We start from the raw sequence: 18,695 nt of genomic DNA on the forward strand, positions 1-18,695 counted from the left end.
ACACCAGAAAAATCCTCTGTTCTAAGGAATAAACCATGTTGTCTACAGCACACTTGCACGTTGTGAACAGCACACGCTTACATCAGAAAGACGACGTACAGAATGGCGCACCCACAGACTGCGTTGTCTTCTATATCTTTCACATCACTTGCAGCGCCATCTGTTGTTGAAAATTGTAACTACTGTAATTTCGAAAGTTTGTCCGCCTGAAAATGTACTGTTGTCCCAAGCATATTGCAACAAACGGTGTATTTCTATCGCTGCTCATTTAGTTTTTATTGCCGTTTCAAATATACCGGTCATTTTTGAAACACCCTGTAAAATTCCGTGCAGTTGTGGCAGGGTTTACATAGGAACTACAAAAAGAAGCATCAATACACGGTTGACGGAGCACAAAAGAAACTGTCGCTTGGGACATATCGACAAATCGGCAGTAGCGGAACATGTTTTTAAGGATGGAGATCACGAAATAAAATTTGGTGAAACAAGCGTGCTAGCGAGGACGTCGCATTATTATACACGTATGTATAGAGAGGCAATTGAAATCCACAAACATCAATAAAATTTTAATCGTAAAGAAGAAGGATTAAAATTGGATAAAATATGGCGGTCGACGTTGCATCAATCACGTGACAATCGATTGCTTGCAATCGAGAGAACAGACGATAGCCAGAGATAGCTGCACATCGACGCCACGTGACGTGCGGTGGCGCCCTCTACGATATCCATATAAGCGGCGGCCCCAGCTCCTAGCAGCCAGTCGTTGACTCACCTCCGAAGATATTCTCCGTAGTTGAGAACGAAACGTCAGGGAGAAGAAGTTCTACAGATCGACCACGGCAACTTAGCCCGGAAGTGTTTATTGATGTTACTGATTTGTTTGATGGGGGCTGCTAAGTGCTATACCAGCTATTGCGCTCCCCTGACTTAAGCCCTCGTCAGCTCAACTCGATTTCGAAACTGAAGGAAACACTTCATGACATTCGCTTCAGAACTGATATAAATTCGTCGGGCAAGAGACCGCGCCGCTCGAGCTATCAACACAACTGGCACTCTTAAGAGTATTCTACGACTTCCACATCGCTGGCAACGGCAGTACACAGTTGTGGTGATTACTTTGAAGGTCAGTAAAACATTGAAACACGTATCTATTTTGTACGAGCTGTAAATAAATAGTTGCCACTTTTAAAGTTCTAACTTTCGTACAAGGATACCCGGCAAATCACACTTAAGAGTCTGGCAGAGAGTTCATCGAACTAGCTTCACAATAATTCTCAATTATTCCATTCTGAAACAGCGCGCGGAAACATCGAAGACCTATATCTTTCCGTTCAAGCTCTGATTTCCCTTGTTTTATTATGATGATCGTTTCTGCCTATGTATGTCGGCGTCAACAAAACGTTCTCACATTCGGAGGAGAAAATTGGTGATTGAAATTTCATGAGAAGATTTGAGTGCAACGAAGAGCGCTTTTGTTTTAATTGCTTCCATCCCAAATCCTGTATCATGTCCGTGACACACTCTGCGCTGATTCGCGTTAATAAAAAACGTGCTCCTCTTCGATGTACTTTCTCAATATACTCGGTTCATCCTACAAGGATCGCACACCACGCAGCATTACTCCAAAAGAAAACGGACAAGCTTGGCGTAGGCAGTCTGTTCAGCAGTATTGCTGTAATTTCTGTGTGATCTGTCAGTAAAACGCACTATTTTGTTCGCCTCCCCCACAACATTTTATGTGTTCTTTCCAATTTAAGTTGTTCGTAACTGTAATTCTAGGTATTTAGTGGAATTTACGGCCTTTATATTTAACTGATTTATCGTGTAGCCGAAGTTTCCTTTTAGGACCCATATGGATGACCTCACATTTTTCGTCATTTAGGGTCAATTGTCTGTTCTCGAACCACACAGTTATCTTTTCTAAATCATTTTGCGATTTGTTTTGATCTTCTAATGATTTCATTAGACGATAAACGACAGGATCATCTGCAAACAACCTGCTACGAGTGCTCAGATTGTCCCCTACTTCTTTTATATAGATAAGGAACAGCAGAGGGCCAGTACGTCTACCTTGGGGAACGCCAGAAATCACTTCTATTTTAATCGAAACTTTCCGTCAATTACTACCTACTGTGACCTTCCTGACAGGAAATCTCTAACCCAGTGACAAAGTGGGACGATATTCCTTAAGCAGACAATTTCACTACAAGGTGCTTGTGTGGTGAAGTGTCAAAAGCCTTTTGGAACAATAGAAATACGAAATCAATTTAAAATCTCTTTTATCGGCACGTAACAGGAATCGTGCTGTTCATAAAATGCAAAAAATAAGTTTAAGAATACTCTAACGTCATCTGTCAGCGCCAATTGTCAATTTTCCGGTCAGTACCGGCCACGATCTGACAGTCTAGCGGTGTCCTGGCTGCCATGAAGTACAACGTAGTGCGTCGTACGGGACACCAGCATTTGGCGAGTTGCTCTGCATATTGTGGTTTCAACCTTGATTTGCCGATGCGTCATTCATCGCGTTCTGCATGTAACTGGGAATTGTTAGAAAGACAGCTGTACAGCAGGTATTGTACTGAGATATATTGTAACATGATTTTGCTGCTACGTATCATCTAGCGTTATTCTTAATTTTATTCTGAGTAATTTCAAGTTGTATGAATACATTCACAGACCTGAAGATGGTAACCAGCTTGCTGAAACCGGTAATCTAACCTACACTAAAGGCTACAATGTTCACTTTCTCTCAAGTAATCAGAATTACCTATGAAGACAGATGGTGAAATCTGAACGTCCCTTTATGATGTTGATTTAGAACGAACCTGAATTGAAGTTGTTATGGTTCCAATTAACGTTAATAATTAACGTTAATTAACATTAGTAATTCTTGGATCACTTGCAGAAGGTCAGGCACTACTTCGTTATTGAAATAAAATGGCACACCATTAGTGTAGAGGGAGAACAGTAATGGGCGTATTATTGAACCCTGTGGAACGCGTGTTGTGTATTTTTCCACTTGCGGAAGATGAGCTGTATCTACACTATTGGCCATTAAAATTGCTACACCAGGAAAATGACGTGCTACAGACGGGAAATTTAACCGACAGGAAGAAGAGGCTGTGATACACAAATGGTTAGCTTTTCAGAACATTCACACAAGGTTGGCGCCGGTGGCGACACCTACAACGTGCTGACATGAGGAAAGTTTCCAACCGATTTCTCATACACAAAAGCAGTTGACCAGCGTTGCCTGATGAAACGTTGTTGTGATGCCTCGTGTAAGGAGGAGAAATGCGTACCATCACGTTTCCAACTTTGACACAGGTCGGATTGTAGCCTATCTCGATTACGGTTTATCATATCGCGACATTGCTGCTCGCGTTGGTCGAGATCCAATGACTGTTAGCAGAGTATGGGATCGGTGGGTTCAGGAGGGTAATACGCAACACCGTGCTTGATCCCAACGGTTTCGTATCACTAGGAGTCTAGATGACAGGCATGTTTTCCGCATGGCTGTAACGGATCGTGCAGCCACGTCTCGGTCCCTGAGTCAACAGATGGGGACGTTTGCAAGACAACAACCATCTGCACGAACAGTTCGACGACGTTTGCAGCAGCATGGACTATCAGCTCGGAGACCATGGCTGCGGTTACCCTTGACGTTGAATCACAGACAGGAGTACCTGCGATGGTGTACTCAACGACGAACCTGGGTGCACGAATGGCAAAAAGTCAATTTTTCGGATGAATCCAGTTTCTGTTTACAGCATCATGATGGTCGCATCGGTATTTGGCGACAACGCGGTGTACGCACATTGGAAGTGTATATTTGTCATCGCCATAGTTGCGTATCACCCGGGGTGATGGTACGGGGTGCCGTTGGTTACACGTCTCGGTCACCTCTTGTTCTCATTGACGGCTTTTTGAATAGCGGACGTTACATTTCAGATGGGTTACGACCCGAGGCTCTAACCTTCATTCGACCCCTGCGAAACCCTACATTTCAGCAGGATAATGCACGACCGCATGTTGCAGGTCCTTTACGGGCCTTCCTGGATATAGAAAAATGTTCGACTGCTGCTCTCGCCAACACATTCTCCAGATCTCTGACCAATTGAAAACGTCTGGTCAATGGTGACCGAGCAACTGGCTCGTCACAATACGGCAGTCACTACTCTTGATGAACTGTGGTATTGTGTTGAAGCTGCGTGGGCAGCTGTACCTCTAGACGCCATCCAAGCTCTGTTTGACTCAATTCCCAGGCGTATCAAGGCCGTTATTACGGCCAGAGGTGGTTGTTCTGGTTAGTGATTTCTCAGGATTTATACTCCCAAACTGCGTGAAAATGCAATCACATGTCAATTCAAGTATAATATATTTGTCCAATGAATACCCGTTTATCATCTGCATTTCTTCTTGGTGTAGCAATTTTAATGGCCAGTAGTGTATTTGCATTGGTCAAAGCGCGCCACCGTACAACTGGCACGCCACACACGTACGGACAGCCAAAAGTGAAGATACTGCTGAGGAAACGCAAGGTTTCCGTTTCGCAACGTGCTGGGCGACCAAACTGCAGCAAAGCCACAGGGCCCGTGGCGGACTCGCAGCCGGGCCGTCGTATTGTGCGGCCGGTCGCCGGTGGCGGGTGGTGGGTGGCGGAGGGTGGTAATCTGGGCCTGGAGACGGGACGGCAGCGCGCTTTGTTCCTCACAAGAAAAGCGCCGGCCCACGGCCTGGCCGGCGCAGATTACGGACAGCCGCCGCGGGCGCCTGGGCGGCGGTACACGACACTGGCTGGGTAGCCGCGCCGGGTCACCGCGACGTTGGCGGCCGCTTGTCCTGGCGTCCGCTTCTGCAAGCTGCGGCCGGCGCGGGCGCGCTGTGGGCGGGGCAGAGGCGCAGCTCTGGCAGCTTCATTAGTAAGGGCTGGCACTAAGCCACAAGCAAGGCATTTTTAGTGATTGCTGGATGCATTCATCAACAGAAACGCTGAATTTTGTAGCAGGAAAAGTGAAAAAAAAATGAGCATCGAACTAGCTCTCTCCAACCACGGATTGCTATGGTTTTGTCTGATTAAGTGGGAAAGAAAGAAAAGAGAAAGCACATGTTTCTAATATATGTATGGGAACTGTCGTTCTTCCCCCTGTCTTTCTCTATGTCCTCCTCCCCTTCACTTTATGCATCTCCTCCTCCTTCCCTCCTCTCTGTCCATTACCTTCTCCTCCCTTTCTCTGTCCATTTTCTCCTGTCCCCTCTCTGTCCAAACTCCTCTCGACACCTCTTTCTGCCCCTTTCTCTCCATCTCCTCCTCACCCTTCTCTTTCTCCCTCTCTCTGGACATGACCTTCTTTCTGCTTTCTATGGCCATTGTTTCACATCCCTCTGTCCATCTCCTATTCTCCTCGCTCTCTCTCACCCTAAATGTTGTTCATTGGTTTATTGTTATTACAACTTTAGATTCGGTGGAAGTATTCAAATATATCCTAATCATAACCTGATAAGACATAAATACAACTTTTCTACTTCTTAACTACGTTTATATATACGTAGTTAAGAAATAGAAAAGTTGTATTTACGGCTCATCAGGTTATGATTAGAATAGATTTAATTCGACAGAATCTAAAGTTACAATAACAGTAAACCAATAAACATGATTTAGGGTGGGAGAGAGCGAGGAGAATAGGAGATGGACAGAGGGGTGTGAGACAATGGTGACAATGGACATAGAAAGCGGAAAGTAGGTGATGTCCAGAGAGAGAGAGAGAAAGAGAAAGGTGATGATGAGGATGTGGAGTGAAAAGGGCAGAGAGATGGGTCGAGAGGAGTTGGGACAGGAGAAAATGGACAGAGAAAGGGAGGAGAAGGTAACGGACAGGCAGAAGGGAGGAGGAGGAGATGCATAAAGTGAAGGGGAGGAGGACACAGACAAAGACTGTAGCGCATATATATATATATATATATATATATATATATATATATGTGTGTGTGTGTGTGTGTGTGTGTGTGTGTGTGTGTGTGTGTGTGTGTTCATTAGATTATTCTGCAATAAATTGATGAAAATCGTTCAATAACTTTCCCACTGTTCCCAGTTACTTGTTATATATGCTGAAAACAGGTACATAAAACCACTCGTGTATTCGAATGCAACGTTGTATCAGAATTTCGAAGCTACTGGTGAATAAGTTTCAGAGATTCAAGATTTTGTACAAATGAACATTTACACTTTTATACAGGTTTCCCATACTGTTATTACATATGTATGTACTTACATATTCTATATGGTGCGCTAGCAGGCACATAAAAGCACACGTGTATTCGAATGCAAGCTTGTGTCAAAATTTCAAAGTAATCGATGAAGAGCTTGCAAAGATTTAAGATTATGAAACACGAATGTTTACATTTTTACGTATGTAGATGAATAAAATATCTTAGACAAGGTTTTTTTCATTATTCTTCGGTCGAATTATGTCATCGCAAAGATGCGTATTAACTGATAGCGGTCATGGTAACAGTCGTTTATTTTAGAGACAATGAGCTTTACGCGTACGGCCTCGCCAGCGTACCTATGCGTTATTTCTCCCCTCCCCCCCCCCCCTCTCTCTCTCTCTCTCTCACACACACACACACACACACACACACACACACACACACACACACCAAGCTTTCGGCCGAGTACTCGGTCATTGTCAAGTGGTGACATAAAGCGTGTGGATTTTAAACCACTACTTGGAGCGGCTGGGAGCCCGAGAAAATTTCATCGTGTATTCGATACTTTTAGACGTGGTAATATGGAATCAGCAATGATCAGTGACATTAGGATGCAGAAAGCAGTGGAAATCACTGCATTAAAGACATATAACGTGAACTGGAATTGAAAAAAAATTGTCATGATGATCTCTCCATTGGCAAAAGATTCCGGAACAGTCCCCCATTCGGGTCTCCGGAAGTGGATTGCCAAGGGGGAGGTAACCATTAAAAAATATTGAATAATCAAAAATGGTTCAAATGGCCCTGATCACTATGAGACTTAACTTCTGAGGTCATCAGTCCCCTAGAACTTAGAACTACGTAAACCTAACTAACCTAAGGACATCACACACATCCATGTCCGAGGCAGGATTCGAACCTGTGACCGTAGCGGTTGCGCGGTTCCAGACTGTAGGGCCTAGAACCGCTCGGCCACCCCGGCCGGCACTGAATAATCAACGAGAGGCTAGCGTTCTACTGGTCGGGCCGTGGGATGTCAGAAGCTTGAATGTGGTACGGAAGCTAGAAAATCTGAAAAGGGAAATACAAAGCTCTACCTAGGTTTAGTAGGGATCAGTGAAGTGAAATGGAAAGAAGACAAGGATATCTCGTTAGATGCGTGTACGATAATATCAACAACAACAAAAATGCTATACTGGGAGTAGGATTCGTTATGAATAGATACGTAGGGCAAAGAGTTTATTACTGTGAAGAGTTCAGTGATAGCGTTGTTCTTCTCGGAATCGACTGCAAACTAACAGCGACAGCCATAGTTCACGTATACATGCCTACGTTGCAAGCTGAAGATATAGAGAAAGTATATGAGGATATTGAAAGGGTAATACAACACACAAACGGAGATGAAAATCTGATTGTCATGGGGGACTTTAATGCAGTTGTAAGGGGAGGAGTAGAAGAACAGGTTGCAGGAGAATATGGGCTTGGGACAAGAAACGGCAGGGAAGAAAGACTAATGAGTCCTGTAATAAATTTCAGCTAGCAATAGCGAATACGCTGTTCAAAAATCACAAGAGGGGGAGATATACTTGGAAAAGGCCGTGTGATACGGGAGGATTTCAGTTAGATTATAACATGGTAAGACAGAGATTCCGAAATCAGATACTGGATTGGTACCCAGGAAGCAGGAACAGACACAGACTGAGATGACAATGCAATAGTGATGAAGAGTTGGCTGAAGTCCAAGAGCTTAGTCAGGAAGAATCATTACGCAAAGAAATGGGATGAGAACTTCTAAGGGATGGCGGAACAAGCTTGAAGTTCTCTAAGGCTACAGATACAGCAATAAGGAATAGTTCAATAGGCAGTATAGTTGAAGAGGAATGGACATCTCTAAAAAGGGCAATCACAAAAGTTGGAAGGAAAAGCATAGGTAAGAAGAACGTAACTGCGAATAAACTGTGGGTAACAGAAGAAATACTTCTTCGATGAGAGAAGGAAGTACAAAAATTTTCTGGGAAATTCAGGAATACGTAAATACAAGTCGCTGAGGTATGAAATTAGCGGGAAATGCAGGGAAGCTAAGACGAAGTGTTTGTAAGAAAAATGCGAACAAATCGTAGAAGAAATGACTGTCGGAAGGACTAAGTATACAGGAAAGTCAAAACAACATTCGGTGACATTAAAAGCAAAGGTGATAACGTTGAGAGTGCAACGGGAATTCCACTGTAAAATGCAGAGGAGATAGCGGATAGGTGGAAAGAGTACTTTGAAGGCCTTTATGAGGGGGAAGATTTGTCTGATCTCATGCAAGAAGAAACAGGAGTCGGTTTAGAAGACATGGGGAATCCCGTATTAGAATCTAAATTTAAGGGAGTTTTTGAGGACTTAAGAGCAAATAAGGCAGAAGGAATGGAGAACATACCATTACAATTTCTAAATTCATTGGGGGAAGTGGTAACGAGACGACTATTCATGTTTGTGTGCAGAATGTATGAGTTTTGCAACATACGATCTGACTTTCGGAAAAATATCATCCACACAATTTCGAAGACTGCGCGGTCTGACAACTGCGAGAATTATCGCAAAATCAGCTTAACAAATCATGCAACGAAGTTGCTCACAATAATAATATACAGAAGAATGTAAATAAAATTGAGGATGTGCTAGATGGAAAGGTAAAGGCATGAGAGAGGCAATTATAATGTTGCGTTTGATAATGGAAGCAAGACTAAACAAAAATCAAGACAGTTTATAGCATACTGTATGTGATCACATTGTATTCTGGTAAAATGCAAAGTGTTTTACTACGTTATTTGTGGAAAATACATGTTATAGTTACGTGTGCATCACATCTCAGCATGATGCGTAGAATGGAAGTGCTTGTCACACGAAAACAGGACAAGCTACCTGCAGTAATTAACACACAAGTGATCCAGAAAATTCATGCACACCAAATGTAAAGAATAAATAAAAACGAAAACCCACTGATGATGGCACAGTGGTGCCGAAACATCTTTGGGTACTGAGAAAAACGGTGTTTTGCATATCTGGCGGACCTCACATCCAACAATTTTAACTGCAAACACGGCCAGTACAAGGAGCTGCAAATCAAAAAGATAGAAAAGAAAGAAAAAAAAGCCTCCTTGCCTATCTTCTGTTGTCCAAATCGCCTATGTCCTCCTTCACGTTTTATAGACGCTGGCATGCAAACAAAACGCTTTCGTACGTAAGTTTAATAGTAAAATGTGCTCACATGGTATCCGTCCACCAGCCACCATGCTTTGTGGCATAGCTTCTGATATATCTTGTATTTCTAGTTAGCAACTGAGGAGCTACTTGACTGGGAAGTAGCAACTCATAAATTTACTGGCAGCTTTTCCAAAATTATACTAGTTTGCTACATTGTGGTGGCCTATAAACTTTTGAATATAAATTGAATGTGAAATGTCCACCACAAGAAATCCGCTTATAATAATATTACGTATATAAATTGAACTCTTTAACTGTTTGTAAACTTTATAATTAATAGTTTAACATCACAAGGAGTAAAATAAATTTAAAAAAGTCGGTAACAACAGGAAACGAATGTGGGTGCACGTACTGCCACTATGTGCAATTAAAAACACAGTGACAACAGGTTTTCAAAAATTGCTCATTCTCTACATTTTCACCGTATTCTACACGCGATATCAGAGAAAAATACTGACCTGGCACTGCGAACAACGTAGCACTCCAGAATGAGATTTTCACTCTGCAGCGGAGTGTGCGCTGATATGAAACTTCCTGGCAGATTAAAACTGTGTGCCAGGCCGAGACTCGAACTCGGGACCTTTGCCTTTCGCGGGCAAGTGCTCTACCAACTGAGCTACCCAAGCTCGGTTCATTCCCCGTCCTCACAAGTACTGGCGGAAGTAAAGCTGTGAGGACGGGGCGTGAGTCGTCCTTGGATAGCTCAGTTGGTAGAGTACTTCCCCACGAAATGAAGAGGTCCCGAGTTCGAGTCTCGATCCAGCACTCAGTTTTAATCTTCCAAGAAGTTTCACATCAGCGCACACTCCGCTGCAGAGTGAAAATCTCATTCTGGAAACATTCCCCAGGCTGTGGCTAAGCCATGTCTCCGCAGTATCCTTTCTTTCAATAGTGCTAGTTCTGCAAGGTTCGCAGGAGAGCTTCTGTAAAGTTTGGATGGTAGGAGACGAGGTACTGGCTGAAGTAAAGCTGTGAGGACGGGGCGTGAATCGTGCTTGGGTAGCTCAGTTGGTAGAGCACATGGCCGCGAAAGGCATAGTTTCCGAGTTCAAGTCTCGGCCTGGCACACAGTTTTAATATCTCAGGAAGTTTCAACGTAGCACTCGTAATGACGGAAGGGATGACGTCACATCAGAGCGTGCATGGTTGAAAACAAGACGGTTGCGTCCTTTCTCTGAGCTGATCGTAGCGTAGCCTACCATCCTTTCAGCACTCGACACCGGTTTCTAGTTACACAAGTTTTCGTCACTTTCGTTTGCGTAGCAGCACGCACTCAATGAGAAATGGCGTAATTTCGATGCGATTTGCAGCTAGCATTAGAAGAGAAACAGTGTAATTTTTGGAGTTATCTCCGGAGTGCACTTGAAGAGAAGTAGAATGATTCTAGTGCGATGTTTACAGTGTGGTATAGCTTATTCGTCCATGATAACCGGCCGCCATTGCGTAAACTGCCTGACGCCTATGCGCTGGGGATGACACGGAGGTCGATAGACACCTGTTCAGACGGAGTTTAATTTTAATATTACTAGTTACACAGGGTGACTTTTTGCAACGTGTACGAACTCTAGGGATTGATGAATGAGAGGATGTTGTTGTTGTGGTCTCCAGTCCTGAGACTGGTTCGATGCAGCTCTTCATGCTACTCTATCCTGTGCAAGCTTCTTCATCTCCCAGTACCTACTGCAACCTACATCCTTCTGAATCTGCTTTGTGTATTCATCTCTTGGTCTCCCTCTGCGATTTTTACCTTCCACGCTGCCCTCTAATACTAAATTGGTGATCCCTTGATGCCTCAGAACATGTCCTACTAACCGGTCCCTTCTTCTGGTCAAGTTGAGCCACAAACTTCTCTTCTCCCCAATCCTATTCAATACTTCCTCATTAGTTATGTGATCTACCCATCTAATCTTCAGCATTCTTCTGTAGCACCACATTTCGAAAGCTTCTGTTCTCTTCTTGTCTAAACTATTTATCGCCCACGTTTCACTTCCATACATGGCTACACTCCATACAAACACGTTCAGAAACGACTTCCAGACACTTAAATCTATACTCGATGTTAACAAATTTATCTTCTTCAGAAACGCTTTCCTTGCCATTGCCAGTCTACATTTTATACCCTCTCTACTTCGACCATCATCAGTTATTTTGCTCCCCAAATAGCAAAACTCCTTTACTACTTTAAGTGTCTCATTTCCTAATCTAATGCCCTCAGCATCGCCCGACTTAATTCGACTACATTCCATTATCCTCGTTTTGCTTTTGTTGATGTTCATTTCATATCCTCCTTTCAAGACGCTATCCATTCCATTCAACTGCTCTTCCAAGTCCTTTGCTGTCTCTGACAGAATTACAATGTCATCGGCGAACCTCAAAGTTTTTATTTCTTCTCCATGGATTTTAATACCTACTCCGAATTTTTCTTTTGTTTCCTTTACTGCTTGCTCAATATACAGATTGAATAACATCGGGGAGAGGCTACAACCCTGTCTTACTCCCTTCCCAACAACTGCTTCCCTTTCGCGTCCCTCGACTCTTATAACTGCCATCTGGTTTCTGTACAAATTGTAAATAGCCTTTCGCTCCCTGTATTTTACCCCTGCCACCTTTAGAATTTGAAAGAGAGTATTCCAGTGAACATTGTTAAGAGCTTTCTGTAAGCCTACAAATGCTAGAAATGTAGGTTTGCCTTTCCTTAATCTTTCTTCTAAGGTAAGTCGTAAGGTCAGTATTGCCTCACGTGTTTCAGTATTTCTACGGAATCCAAACTGATCTTCCCCGAGGTCGGCTTCTACTAGTTTTTCCATTCGTCTGTAAGGAATTGGTGTTAGTATTTTGCAGCTGTGACTTATTAAACTGATAGTTCGGTAATTTTCACATCTGTCAACACCTGCTTTCTTTGGGATTGGAATTATTATATTCTTCTTGAAGTCTGAGGGTATTTCGCCTGTCTCATACATCTTGTTCACCAGATGGTAGAGTTTTGTCAGGACTGGCTCTCCCAAGGCCGTCAGTAGTTCCAATGGAATGTTGTCTACTCCGGGGGCCTTGTTCCGACTCAGGTCTTTCAATGCTCTGTCAAACTGTTCACCGAGTATCGTATCTCCCATTTCACCGTCATCTACATCCTCTTCCATTTCCATAATATTTTCCTCAAGTACATCGCCCTTGTATAGACCCTCTATATACTCCTTCCACCTTTCTGCTTTCCCTTCTTTGCTTAGAACTGGGTTTCCATCTGCGCTCTTGATGTTCATTCAAAGTGGTTCTCTTATCTCCAAAGGTCTCTTTAATTTTCCTGTAGGCAGTATCTATCTTACCCCTAGTGAGATAAGCCTCTCTCCCTGAAACTGGTTCTTTCAGTTTATCCAGGTCCCATCTCCTTAAGTACTTATCCCCGGAAATGCATGGCTTCCATGCTGGATATCATTTATTCAGTCAAGTTTTGTTACAGAGACTGCGATCTAATATGCGCTGTACCATGCGGCTACAGTTATAGTATGCGTGGTTTCCTCCTATAGATTTGTACTCTTCCTCATACGTCATGCCCTGGCGCCCTCTCCTGCCATAGTAATTGTTAAAGTTGTGTTCGATACACTGCTCACCTTGTAGTGGATGTGATACAGCATTGTTCACAATGTTACCGTATTCGAATCAAGAGCCTGCCAACATAGTGTTTACTTACGAAAAGACAAATGGAGACGGGCTGCCGGCAGCAAGGTTGTATCAGACCTATTCCGCCGACAACAACCGGAGCTTTCAATGTTTGCAACAGTGTTTCGCCGTTTGTCGGAGACAGCATCTTTTTAGAAAGCAGGAAATTATGGAGACGTATCCGAACTGTTTGGACAGCAGACTTGGAGGAAAATGTGATTAACACTGTGGAAGGCGACCTCCGAGTAAGTAGTATCAGGGAGCTGGCACGCCAGTTCAGTGTAAGTGAGATGACTGTGTGGAACGTTGTCCATCACAATTGTTACTGGCCTTATCACTTTTAGCGTGTGCAGAACTTACTAGCGACAGACTTTCCACATGAGGAGGAGTTTTGTCACTGGGTTCTTCAAGAATGGTTCAAATGGCTGTGAGCACTATGGGACTTAACATCTGAGGTCATCAGTCTCCTAGAACTTAGAACTACTTAAACCTAACTAACCTAAGGACATCACACACATCCATGCCCGAGGCAGGATTCGAACCTGCGACCGTAGCTCTCGCGCGGTTTCAGACTGAAGCGCCTAGAACCGCTCGGCCACTGTGGCCGGCACTGGTTTCTTCACCAGGCAGTCACGATTACGGGATTTGTGTCATCCATCCTATTCACAGATGAGGACACCCTTACGAGGGGTGGCATTTTCAACTTTCATAAGTCATCTGTGGGATAACATGCTGACGGTATGGTGACATCGAACCATCGGCATCGGTGCAGCCGGAATGCATGGCTGGGATAAATGACGACCGTATTTTGGGACCAGTCTTCCTTCCAAGCCACCTAACAGGTCGGAACTACCGGCGTTTCTTGCAGAGTGACTTTGCCTCCCCCGCTGGAAGGCGTTCCGTGGTGATTCGAAGGGTTATGTTGCTGTTACATGGTGGTGCTCAAGCTCAATTCGCCGTTAACGTCCAGAAGCATTCCAATCGTGTCTTTCCTGGTTGATGTATATGACGAGGGGGTCCAGTTGCATGGTCTGCTCGTTCACTGGATCTCAACCCGTGAAATTTCTGGATATCAGAGCCGATTCCAGATGTGGAGCCACTGGAGCAGCGTATTCATGCTGTCTTTTACACTTTTCAGATGCATCCTGGCCGATGGGAACCTGTGAGACACAACATGCTACGGCGCGTACATGCATGTGTTGAGGCACATGGAAACCATTTTCAACGCGTACTGTAACAGTGGCTGCTTGGTACAGGGCGTACTAGACCAGTCTCGGTAACAATGGAAGATTGAATAAATGCTCTCTAGCATGGAAACCACGTGTTTACGGACATACACAACTGGCCATTAAAATAGCTACACCATGAAGATCACGTGCTACAGACGCGAAATTTAGACGACCTGAAGAAGATGCAGTGATATGCAAATGATTAGCTTTTCAGAGCATTCACACAAGGTTGGCGCCGGTGGCGACACCTACAACGTGCTGACATGAGGAAAGTTCCCAACCGATTTCTCATACACAAACAGCAGTTGACCGGCGTTGCCTGGTGAAACGTTGTTGTGTTGCCTCGAGTAAGGAGGAGAAATGCGTACCTTCACGTTTCCGACTTTGATACAGGTCGGATTGTAGCCCATCGCGATTACGGTTTACCGTATCGCGACATTGCTGCCCGCATTTGTCGAGATCCAATGACTGTTAGCAGAATATGGAATCGGTGGGTTCAGGAGGGTAATACGGAGCGCCGTGCTGGATCCCAACAGCCTCGTATCACTAGCAGCAGTCTAGATGACAGGCATCTTATCCGCATGGCTGTAACGGATCGTGCAGTCACGTCTCGGTCCCTGTGTCAACAGATGGGGACGTTTGCAGAACAACAACCATCTGCACGAACAGTTCGACGACGTTTGCAGCAGCATGGACTATCGGCTCGGAGACCATGGCTGCGGTTACCCTTGACGCTGCATCACAGAAAGGAGCGCCTGCGATGGTGTACTCAACGACGAACCTGGGTGCACGAATTGCAAAACTTCACTTTTTCGGATGAATCCAGGTTCTGTTTACAGCTTCATGATGGTGGCATCCGTGTTTGGCGACATCGCGGTGAACGCACATTGGAATCGTGTGTTCGTCATCGCCATACTAGCTTATCACCCGCTGTGATGGTATGGGGTGCCATTGGTTACACGTCTCGGTCACCTATTGTTCTCATTGACGGCACTTTGAACCGTGGACATTACATTTCAGATGTGTTACGACCTGTGGCTCCACCTTTCATTCGATCCCTGCGGAACCCTACATTTCAGCAGGATAATGCACGTGCGCATGTTGCAGGTCCTGTACGGGCCTTTCTGGATACGGAAAATGTTCGACTGCAGCCCTGGCCAGCACATTCTCCAGATCTCTCCCCGATTGAAAACGTCTGGGCAATGGTAGCGGAGCAACTGGCTCGTCACAATACGCCAGTCACTACTATTGATGAACTGTGGTATCGTGTTGAAGCTGCACGGACAGCTGCACCTGTACACGCCATTCAAGCTCTGTTTGGCTCAATACCCAGGCGTATCAAGGGCGTTATTACGGCCAGAGGTGCTTGTTCTGGGTGCTAATTTCTGAGGGTCTATGCACCCCAATTGCGTGAAAATGTAAACACATGTCAGTTTTAGTATAATATATTTGTCCAATTTTCATTTCTTTTCGGTGAAGCAATTTTAATGGCCAGTAGTGTATGTTGATTAGACCTTTTTTGTTCCGTATCCTCTCATCGATCAATCCCCAAAGTTTGTACACGGTGGAATGAATATACTATATTTCCTGACATGGAGACGCACCTAAAAGTCTTTTTCCGTGTGAAATGGCTGTACTGACACGGTAATACATGTGATGATTTTTCCTTTTTACAGGTAGAAGAACCACAACGGGACCGCCAAAACGCAGAGTCCCTCCCTTTGGCGGCACCGCCGCTGCGATTTCCGGCTTCGTCCAAAGAGGCAGCGCGCCGGAAGAATGTCCCTGGCCAGCGGCGGCGGAGGAGACGCCGCGCGACTTCAAACGGCCGGCCGCCTGGCGAGTTTTGTGTGCGCCTCCTGCTGCCGGCTTTGTGCAGTCGCGATTGCTGCGGATTAAGGTGCGGCGGGTGGGCGGCCGCACAGACGTGCAAATTGCTTCCCGCCCGCGCTGTCCGCGCCAAAATTGTCCCGCGTCGGCGAGACACACACACGGCAGCGGCGGGGGCGGAAACGGCGGCTAATGAAGGCGTGTAAATTGCGAACCGAGCAAAAGAAGCGGAAGAAGGAGACGGCGCCGAGAAACTTCTGTGGGGGAAGTATAGTGGCGCCGGACTTAATTCCCCCTTGCTTTTTCCTCTCTAGGTCCAATGGCGTGATTCCCAAGATGAACATTCATTCTGTGTGTGTGTGTGTGTGTGTGTGTGTGTTGGTGCGAGGGGTGTAAGAGGGTGCCCGGGCGAGACAAGAATAGGAGCCGCGATTTGCTAGTCGGAACTGTAGGCGAGAAATAAATATTGAAAAATCGCAAGCCACCGGTTCTGTTGGGATGCAAAGTGGATTTCGGGCGCGTTGATTGCCCAGGTGCGCGCATTGTACGCGTGGCGGAATGAGGATGCATTATTAAGAGCGGCGCCTAGTCCAGCCCGCGAGGCACCTGTTTGGCTGGGAGCAGGTCCGCGCCCGGCCGGTCCCAGACGCCTGTGTCAGCTTTTGCGCCTGCCATCAGAGCGGCTGCGAATTTCGCAATCCATACAGATTTTCGCCTGCCGCTCTCCAGTCTCCCTGAGGAATAAACACAGACACGCACACAGCCCGCCCCCCCCTCCCAAAAAAAAATAATGCTACCATCCAGGCGCAATTTTCTTACTGTCAAGAGTCCGGCGATTTATGGCTCAGGACCCGTCCCAGGCGCTCAGAACGGCACAACTGAAGCGCTGTGCCTCTGTACACGCCAGCAAAGTGTGTGAGTATTTGTTTGTTTGTGTGTGTGTGTGTTTAATCGTGCAAGTGTTTGTGCATGTTGGTGCGGTCGTCGCCAAGCGGCGTAATTTTTTGCCGCTGTCAGCGTTGTTATATCCCAGTTAAATTATTTCCTTTGCGGCAGAAGCGCTTGCGTGTGACGTTTTCGCGATAGCTAATTTTAATACCGTGTTTTCGCTTCGTCCCCCCCCCCCCTGCCCCGTGTCCCACCGCCCTTTTCTCCCACCCACGTTCCCAATCCCTTCCCCCATCCTTTACTTTTGATATTTGCACTGTCCCGGAGGGAAACTACGCATCGCTAAATAAGAGCTGACGTGTGCCGCGGGTCGAAATAACCGCATGATAATGAAGACGTTGTTTGATTTATTTTTTTCTTTTTCTTTTCATTGTCCTCGCAGCTCTTTTTTAAGCGTGTGAAAGTTTGTAAATACACCCTACGAGGATCAAATTGTGCCTGTTGTTTTTATGTCAGACTGAAGTTGTTTGCTGATATTGGTATTTTTGCATACTGAAAATAAATAAAAATATCACACACTGTGTTACGTCTTAATTTTTGTATATAGCCCTGAAAGTGTTCCAGGACAAACATTAAATCTATCTACAATGTAAAATCAGTTATTTCATTTGTCCTGCTTCTGAAACGGCTATGGAAATTTTTTTCAGTATCAAGCCTTAGATGTGGTTTTACTGCTTAGCCGCGAGTCACCATCAGGCTGACAAAACATGATTTCTCCAAACATTTCTTCAAAAATATTTCAGTGCGATTACTGTCATAAACAACTGTTCTCACGGAACTTATAATTTTATGTCTCATTTATAAGTGAAATATTTTACACGAAGTCACCATGCGAAAGTAAAATTAAAACGTCGCCGTACTATAAACAATTCAGCTTCCTGTCCAGCAGCAAGACGAATATAAATTTTTGGGTGAAATATACCTTGAGTAAGCAATAAAAATATCCTAGGGTATAACCCAACCATCTGCAATCTATTCAGTAGTAATTCCTATCTCTGAAACCGAAAAGAGTAATCTGTGGAGTCAACTTTATCCGTGGAATAACGTCTGCTACATGTATTCTCCTTCCTGCATATATCAGTTCCTTCAATTAATGTGCCCAACTATTTTACCCCTCACACAGCTACCGTTAAAGAGTTAACGAAGTTTTGACGAGTCACTGTTCTGTAACTACTCTATAATTCCTGATATTTAACTTCTTTATTCCGGTTGTTAGATGATGAACAGGGTCGCACAGAACATCCATCACATCCGAATTTTCCACGTTTTCTATGTATATACCTTGTTTCTTAACCCCTAATGTTATGATGTAATAACCTAATTTTACTTTCCTGGAAAATGGAGAACATATTATGATTCTGCCCTGTTCGAATTTATTTAAAGACCTTTAGTGTGTAAGATAATTCTAATTCAACTCTACGTAACTGATTTTTGGTTAGTGAATCACAAATGCACCAAATTTACAGGTTAAACGTATCAGGCGTTCTAGGTATGCCATTCTATCTGCAACCGCCATCCATGCGGATGCTAAGGATGATTTCTTCTAATCCCACCAGCGCTTTCTTGTTGATGTAA

General features: G+C 44.7%; 1 protein-coding gene across 3 annotated transcripts in view; it reads left to right on the forward strand.

Moving 5' to 3' along the window:
* The window catches only part of LOC126203811 (TWiK family of potassium channels protein 18), a 1,380,696-nt gene extending 1,363,109 nt beyond the window's left edge, over positions 1-17,587 (forward strand). For 2 of the 3 annotated variants that reach the window (XM_049938180.1, XM_049938178.1), the window contains one exon: positions 16,019-17,587. The gene's annotated coding sequence lies outside the window, so the exon portion shown is untranslated. The remainder of the gene's footprint in view (positions 1-16,018) is intronic. The other variant, XM_049938179.1, reaches the window with a different exon arrangement.
* Positions 17,588-18,695: the final 1,108 nt, after the last annotated feature.

The sequence above is a fragment of the Schistocerca nitens genome, chromosome 9 (genome assembly GCF_023898315.1).
Source record: "Schistocerca nitens isolate TAMUIC-IGC-003100 chromosome 9, iqSchNite1.1, whole genome shotgun sequence".
NCBI lineage: Eukaryota > Metazoa > Arthropoda > Insecta > Orthoptera > Acrididae > Schistocerca > Schistocerca nitens.